Genomic DNA, 8,722 nt, shown 5'->3' with positions numbered 1-8,722 from the left:
ATGGAATGCAGGGATGGAGAGGACGGGTATGATGCTGGAATGGAGTGGAGGGATGGAGAGGATGGGTATGATGGTGGGATGGGGTGCAGAGGACGGATATGATGGTGGAATGGGGTGCAGAGGACGGTTATGATGATGGAATGGAGTGCAGGGGTGGAGAGGACGGGTATGATGGTGTGCAGAGGACGGGTATGATGGTGTGCAGGAGTTTACATGCAACTGCTGTCACCTGATTATTAACTTGAATAGATGACAGCTGACTATTTTAAATGCCGGATTAGGGATTCCTGATGCAGGAATCCCTAATTGCTCCTAAAAGATACAGGTGTGAATGCAGCCTAATACACTTATACTCTATCAGGCAAGATAAGTAAATAGGGTTCCTTAGTAGATCCCCTACCCTTCTAGCTGATGTTATAAACTGATGTTAAAAACATTTTTAAAGTTAACCATTTCATGGCCACCTCCCCTATTGGCTCAAACGGTGGCTTAGAAAGACCCCCCAAAATCAAGGATAAGTCCCATGGAGGGGATGACTGATCCCTTAATGGACGGGTACACAAGAAACATGCTCTAGCCAAAGGTCCATATTGCGCGCCACACAAGTGGCTGCCATGGCTGGCGCTAATGAGGCTGCATTAGCATCCGAGGCCCTACGGAGCAAAGCCTCTGCTTTCCTATCCATCTGATCTTTAATAATACCCGCATCTTGAAAGGAAAGATCAGCCTTCTTAGACACCTGGGCCAACGCCGCATCAAGTCTAGGACATTTGAAATACTTTTCTTCCTCTTACTTAGAAAAGGGGAACCTCCTTTTCCAGGACCTAAACCCCCAAAATTTCCTCTCGGGCTCCTTCCCCTCACCCTCTACTTACTCCTTCAGGGACTGGTGAACTGTGCCTCTACTAACTCCCTATACAGGCGATCTTGTACTGACACAGTCTTGGGGGCATCTGGAATCTGTTCCGTGGCATAAATAGCCTGCAACAAAAATTCCATATCCTCCAATGCAAATAAATGCCGGGAGTGCTCGCCCTCCTCCCTTGTCTCTCCTTCCTCCCCAGAATCTTCTGAGGTGGAAGCCGAATCCCTCCTATCTACTGCTCTGTCTACTTTTCTGAATGATACCCCTCCCGACTGTAACCCTGATTGACCGTGCAACTCAGAGCCCTCCAAGGACACAGTGGAAGCAGTTACTACCTCAGCAACGACAGGCTTAAGTGACTGCATTGTCGTCAGCAATTCCGACTTCATGGAATCAAAAAACTCATTAAAGTGGAGGATTCAGCCACTAAAAATTTATGCAAACAGACCTCACAAAAGTTTTTAACATATTCAGGAGGGAGTTTAACGTTGCAGTTACCGCAGAGCTTTCTACATTGTTTAGAAGCTGGGGCAGCCGGTGGAACAGAACCCAAGGATGTGGCTTTCTCCAATAGAGAGAATCAGCCTCAATATATGCCCATGAGCAATCCCCAACGTCCCTCCACCACAATGCCGGCTCCCACAGAGCAAAAATGCAGTACTCACCGCACCCTTGGCCCTGGAAGCAGCAGTCGGCCTGCCTTTATCCTCCATCTGGTTTGCAGAGCCTTCTATTTCCCCCAAAGACTGTTCCGACAAGCCTGTTCAGCCACGAGCGGCATCCACGGCGTGCATCTGCAGAGAGGCGTGCAGCGGAAGAGACACTGCGTCGGCCGCCGGAAGTGACGTCACCGCCGGAGTGCTGGAACGCAGACACGCCTCCCCTTGCGTTCCACATGCCAGCTCCCGCTAGTCCACGGCGTGCAGGCACCTCAACAGGGCGCAATGGCCGGGGAACTTCAGGGCTCCCTCCACCCCAGAGTTTGCGTGGACGAAGAAGCCCTGGAATCTGAAGAAAGGGAACCCCCCTGCCTACACAGCAAGGTGACCGGCCATGAAGAGGACCTGAACACAGAGCCGCACAGAGGGGAGACCCGCGACCACAAGGCCGACCGGTCAGGAGAAAAAAAACAAACGTGACGAAGTTCCTGGACGGTAGGAAACACAAAGAAACTGAGGTATGATGGGGTGGGAGGGTATTTAACTATTTTGTAATTGTGTTTCCTGTTGGAGGAGCCAATCATCTCTCAGGTTGCTTGCCTGGAAGATGATTGTAGAAAAGAGGATTTGAATGTTTAAAATAACAAAATGATGCATTTGAAGCAGAATAATGGTAGACACAAAAAGCTTGGTTCAGAGGTTTATTTAGATACATAGTTGCATTATCTTTCCTCTTAAATTAAACTGAACGGTTGCAGTTGTGACAGGTGTAGTCCTTTTAGTCTCAGAAAAAAAAAATGGTTTTACTTTTAACACAAATAATTATAATGTAAAAAATATTTTTAATCATATGTCTTGAAATATTCTCCCAACACTATGCATACAAAGATTAAAATATTTATACAAAAAATAGCTTCTGGTCTTATTTACACAAACAAAAAAAAGCCTGTCACAGACGGGCACTTGCAACTGGCACATAAATTTAAAGTAAATATTTTCAGCACATATTAATTCCATGCACAAAAACTGTTACAAAATATATATACCAATACACACAACACTGGAAGAAACTAAAATGACAACAAGTTGACAAAATTTTCACCAGCAGTTTCATTCAAGCCTGTTTTTCAAATGCAAATAATAAATATATACCTGAAAAAGAAAAAAAAAAGTATATAGGTTAGAAAAGAATAGAATTTTTAACCACTTCAGCTCTGACACTTCTATACCCCCAAAACCTAGCACAATTTTTAAAATTTCTGCCATGGGCCTATTTATTCAGCAATAACTTTGTCATTACTTAATAATGGTATACTTGTACATAATATTAAAAAGCCTTTTTTTTAGTGATATTGTCTTGCAAAAATAAATGTTGGTTAACCTCCCTGGCGGTCTGATTATCTGTTTTTTTTTCTTTTTCATTTTTACTTTTAAATTTCCCACCGGTTCCGCCCCCCGGGCGCTCGCAAGGGACGGAACCCGGAAAAGACGGATGCCGGCATTGGCCGGAGGACACAGCGGGGCTCGTGGACAAGGTAAGTGACAGTGTAATCCCGAATGTGGCTCGGGGTTACCGCTTTTGGTACTGAAAATTAACCCCGAGCCACACTCGAGATTACCGCCAGGAAGGTTAAAAGCAATGCAAATTAGAAAGCTAAAAAAAAAAAGTAATGAACAAAACAATAAAAAGGGGTTTAAAAAAAATAATGGTTTGAAAAGCCAATTCTATTAGAAAAAGAAAAAAATGTTAAAAAATTGTCAGGTTGCTTTAACAGACATCATATGCAGATTGACGCACACCCCTTATATACAGTATGCAGATGACTTGAACAGAGTAAATACAAACAACGTAACAATGTCAATTTGTCCCATGTAATGATAACATTTATGTGCATTAATCTAAATATATATCAGCAGTGAAAAGGTGCTCTGAACAGGTAACCCATTGGAGAAGGCGGATTAGAGACAGGTGGGTTTTTCTCTTTAAAAACACATAATTTGTGGAAGTCTGTCTGTGCAAGCAATTAAGCATAGGAAATACAAATCAAATTGTGCTGGAGAAATTTCAGCAAAAGGCAATCAAATACCTCAAAATCACAAATTATTAGCATTGTAATAAATACAACCCAAAAAACAATAAAAACAAATAAGGTTGAAATATTGCCCGCCGTCGATTATATTTGCGCAGACAGGAGTACAGACAAAATGTGTTTTTTTTAAAAAAATGTTTTTATTTTAAATGAACTATAAGGATTTGCTAAGCATCTAACAAAAGTATATTGCGAAATCACAAAGACTATAAATATTATTAGGTCACTATGCATAATTACTAAAATCATGTAACTATGCCCAAATGCTAAACTGTTTTTCTAGCGCACTACTTCCTTCTGCCAGGGTGCCTAAAAAAAAAAAAAATGGAAAAATAGACAATCCAAAAAGGCAACTGTCTGCCTAAAGTTGTTAATGACATGGCTACACTCCATAAGCCAGGTAGCGAATATACTAAAAATTCTAATGGGTTCCTAAAAATCAAACTAAGCTCATGATGGGGGGGGGGAAACCTACCTGCAGCGGAAAACCACATTAGATTTAAAGAAATGGACACCCTAAGCTATATGCAAATCTTTTTACTGCTAAACTTTGCCCCACTCCATCCTTTCTCCCTACTGGTATTTAGTATAAATGTCGGCTTACTTATCAACAGGAAGCCAGAGAGGAACAAGGCCAAACTAAACTTTTACAGGAAACATTAGGATTTGCCTATAATTGAGTCGTCTATACCTCTGGACATGCGGGCTTACGTGTAAAGCAACCTCTGCTTATGCATGCTTTAGCCATATGTTTAGCTTTTAATTGGTTTGAAACCTGTTTAATTAAACCTGTGGGTTGAACAAACATATCCTGGCTTAGGGGATGGAGGCATACAAGATAAAAATAGTATCTAATAAAGGCCATGTTTTTTTCTTCCTTTGGTTAGTCCATCCCAGAGTAGCATATGTAGATCATGTATCACAACCAGTTTATACCGTGGACAGGGGTTTTCCACATTACTTACTTGTTGCATCCCATTCAGATTTGCTGAGCGTACCCTGAAAGTTTTTTTTTTTTTTTTTTTCATAAAGGAAAAAAAGATTAACTAAACTTACAAAATCGTGTGATGAGGTTTTTGTACAAATTCGGTGATGTTTGGTGTTAAAGAATATTATTTATAGCGCAGAGTGGAGAACACTATCTGCCGAATACCTCAATGCCTGTTAGATAGATAGGCTGGGTAGACGACTGACAGGTCAGGTGTACAGGCTTTCTTTCTTTCTTTTTCTTAATCACAAATAATGCTTAGTAAAGCACATTCGTAAAGCACACAGCTGTGCATTTCTTTGTTTTTTCCCCTAAAGCAGTAGTAGGGCCATGGTAAGGCCAAACTGCCGCTTTTAAATCCTTTTGCTGCCAGAGCAATGTTTACTTTTTTCATACATGTAAAAGGTGCCCATACAGTGCACGAATATCGTACGAGAATCGTGGGAAATCCCGCGACTGTACGATAATCGCAAAGTGTACGGAAGGCGTGCGACCGTTTCTACTGTACGGTTGCACGTCTTCAGTCGAACAAGCAGGCTGGAAAAGCCGCCGGGAATCGTAAGATTCTCGGCGATTTCGTGGCCTACCTGTTCGACAACTGCCCGTTTGCAGTGATCGGAAACCCGCCCCTCATTGCAGTCATCGGAAGTCCCCCCCCCCCTCAGGGGGGCAGGCTTGCGATGATCGCAAGTACGATCTGCCTGTCCAAGATAGGACAGGCAGATCGTACGTTTTCTTTATTACTTTACAACCCTCGCAAGACAAAAGTCTTGCAAGGGTTGTAAAGTGTATGGCCACCTTTAAAATGCACTTTAAAGGCCTAGACATTGCTGCAACCCCCATAGAATTAAATATTGCCTAAAAGAAAAGAGCCTGTAGAATAAAATGGTACCACTTGCAATGGTTTATGTTGCATGATATTTGCATAACTGTATCAAACCCACATTTTTAGTAGGCACACCCGACACAAGTTGCGTTAGTATGTGTATGCGGAGGCGAGGAACTTTAAAAACATTTTTTTGGGTGTTTTTATATTTTATTTAACTTTATTTTATTTTTTTTACAGTCAGCTTTACACACGTAAACAGATTCCCGGCTGAGAGTCTGATTAGAGTCCCACTGCTGCTGATGTATAGCATACGTCAGCAAAAATGCGGCACCAAGTCTATGAAGTTTCAAATTATGCGAGTACACGTGGCAGCCTGGGACCAGGTTTTCTTTGCCTGGACTGTGACATGATTCAGCACAAGGAAGCATTTCTCTACTTGGGGTAACAAAGGTATTTACTCAAAAATAAAATGTTATTTGGTGTAAGCTTATCAAAATGATGCCATGGCAAATGCGTGCCATAATCAAAACTAAAGGCGGTCCAATTAAATATTAGTGTGTATATGGTCTCTAACGGTCCATATATGGCTGTACATGAGCTACAGACAGACATGGCAGAGTGTATGCAGCCTCTGAATAGAGACATTTTACATTTGTAGTAAAAGAACTTGGTAGAACTTGCTGGCTGCCAGTGGTAAATATTCTTATGCAATATACTGTATATGCAAATTTACCTGTCAATGTTTTTTTTATTATTCCTGAACAATGTACAAACAAAATATATACAAAAACATAATGCATTCACAAATTTAGGGTGGATATGTAATGGTTAAAGTATTATCAGAAATGTTTCTGCTTTAACCACTTGCTGACCGGGGTGTCCATTTTTCAGTATTCAGCGCTGCAGTACTTTGACGAAAAACGTACCGAAAATGTAGGAGAAAAAAAAAAAAAAAACCTGCTTTCCCTACGTTGTTATAAAAGATTTATTATTACCCAAATTTTTGGTAAAATATAAAAGACGGGGTCACGTCGGGTAAATAGACACCAAACATGTCAAACTTTGCGTGTGCCCGTGAAATCGCAAAAAAAATACCATACCCAAAATTGTCCATAGGCGACGTTTAAAAGCTGTTACCGCTCATCAGTTTAGTGTCATCAGTGATTGATGGCCCTAAAATTATTGCTCTCACTGCGACGTGCGCGGCGATATGTAACATGTGTAGCACAATAGACGTTTTCGCACCCGACGCATATTTGCAAGTGTATATATGACTTTAAAAAAAAAAAAATTGGTAACTAAATTTTTTTAAACCTTTTTTTTTCCAGTTTAATTCATTGTTATCACATAGGCTAAACAAGCCTCCTATGTGATAGCCAATTTGCAGTGACAGGTCCTTTTTATGGAGACATCAAGGGTCTCCAAGACCCCTAATGTCACCTAAGTATCCCCAGAGAAGATGGAGCAGAGACCTGCTTCACCAGCTTCTCTCCGGCTTTTGTACCAGAGAGCGACACTGAATGCAGGCAGTGATGTAAATTTACATCACTGCCTGCATTCCGACAACAAGGAGGAGATTAAAAGGAAGATCATGTACTGATCTCCGGTCACGGAGCTGTGCTGGTCCTGGCTCATACTGGGTACAGCGTAGCTCAAGATTGCCAACGTCGGCTGCGACGGAGGGGGTGCCGCACACCCGCACGCATAATACATGTGATTGGGCGTCTCTACAGACGCCCGAACGCTTGTATGTATATAGCCATCACTGGCTGTTTACATTTTAAGCTGATTTCCCGCTCGTGCGCGCTGCACTAGGGTGGGCACATTTAAAAACGCCCACACGCATCCAAGAAGCCGCTGTCCGGCCGTTTAATTACAACAGCCGGCGAGCAGGTGGTTAAATTCTATATCTTTACAGCAGATGATACTATAAAAGCAACAAAAAAAAAACCATCCCTCTGGTAGGAAAGCTTCCAGCTAATGAAAACAGATTTTGCGTGGGTTAGGGTCAAATATTAGTTTAAGGAACATCAGTACATCACACCTCTACCAGGTACTGCTGGCTGCTAGTAAACATATTATCTTTGTTAGGGCTAGCAGGCAAAACTGACAGAAACACTTACCAAGGGTGCCTTTGCTTTCCCACTCTCTTTAGATCTCTTAGCATGCTCATAGTCCGCTTCACTGTTAGAGACTAAACTTGAATTGGAGGCTGGCGGATATTGCTTAAAACATAAAAAATGGTGTCTGGTTAATGACGCAGCAAAATTACCATTTCATAACAGAGTAAAAATACCCAATACTTCGGAACATGCTAAAACTGATACTTTATATCCCAGTGGGGCTGTATTAAAACAGTTTACAGGTTGATGGGCAGATTTTAACAACTGTGACTGAGAATAAACGGGTCCTTTTCAATCCGTTAGTTGCTCTTTATGATCAACTGAGTTACAATCTGATGTACAATCCAAGAGTAGAATGATAATCTCCTAAACAGCACAATTTTCTGCAGCACTGTATAATTATCATGCTCTAGCACTTACTTCATGAGACCATGCAATCAAAGCAGGAGCTTGTGTCTGATCCTTATCATCTTACATCAATTCTGTGACATCAATACGAGACTACATTCAGAAAGGTATAGTCACGATATATATTTTTGAAAACTCTAGAGATGCTATTAAGTCAAGCAATTTTCCTGGCTCTTTCAACGAACTGAATGCAATATAAAAATGACCCATTCATGAAAAGAAACTCAGCTACAACTGGTTTTGGCATTCATACTTTTAAAGGAGTTGATTTGGGAACCATAAAGATAATTCTTTCCTCAAAACAAAGAAGATTTTGCCTGTTGTAATCAAAGCAAACAATTCACATTATCTCCCATTTCAGTGAAGAATCAACAAACACTTTTTGGTTATAGCTTTTTAAGTGCTTTAGCATTATAGTATGTTGTCGCCAGGCATACCGAGGGAGGGATAACTTCAGGCAGAGTTATGAAAGTCATAGTAAGAATAAACTCTCCATGATGGCAAGTTTGACTGAAACCCTGTGTCGCCATAAATGAAATGGTTTCCTTGAGGGCAGGACTGACAGTCTGCTGACACCTAATAAAAATGTTATAATAAAATATAAAAATAAAAAAATGTTCCATTTTCTGTTGCCGTGACTACACCTTCCATGAAATGGATTCTCCCCTTGGGGCGTCATGCGAACCATGCGCTCATCTAAGTATCTGTCGCTTAGCCATCAGCCCACAAACCCACCTTTACTGCCAATGAAATGCTAGAT

At 41.3% G+C, this 8,722-nt stretch overlaps 1 long non-coding RNA gene across 1 annotated transcript; it reads right to left on the bottom strand.

The window, feature by feature from the left end:
* Window positions 1-2,330: 2,330 nt before the first annotated feature.
* On the bottom strand, window positions 2,331-7,657 carry LOC108787329. Its single transcript, XR_001941251.1, has 3 exons — window positions 7,555-7,657; window positions 4,580-4,613; window positions 2,331-2,676 (listed from the first exon to the last, which is right to left on the bottom strand). It is a non-coding gene; the product is annotated as an uncharacterized LOC108787329 (long non-coding RNA).
* Window positions 7,658-8,722: the final 1,065 nt, after the last annotated feature.

This window comes from Nanorana parkeri, unplaced genomic scaffold (genome assembly GCF_000935625.1).
Source record: "Nanorana parkeri isolate BGI_ZX_2015 unplaced genomic scaffold, ASM93562v1 scaffold255, whole genome shotgun sequence".
Lineage (NCBI taxonomy): Eukaryota > Metazoa > Chordata > Amphibia > Anura > Dicroglossidae > Nanorana > Nanorana parkeri.
The sequence above is the reverse complement of the archived record's forward strand: the minus strand, read 5'-3'. Positions and strand labels throughout refer to the sequence as shown.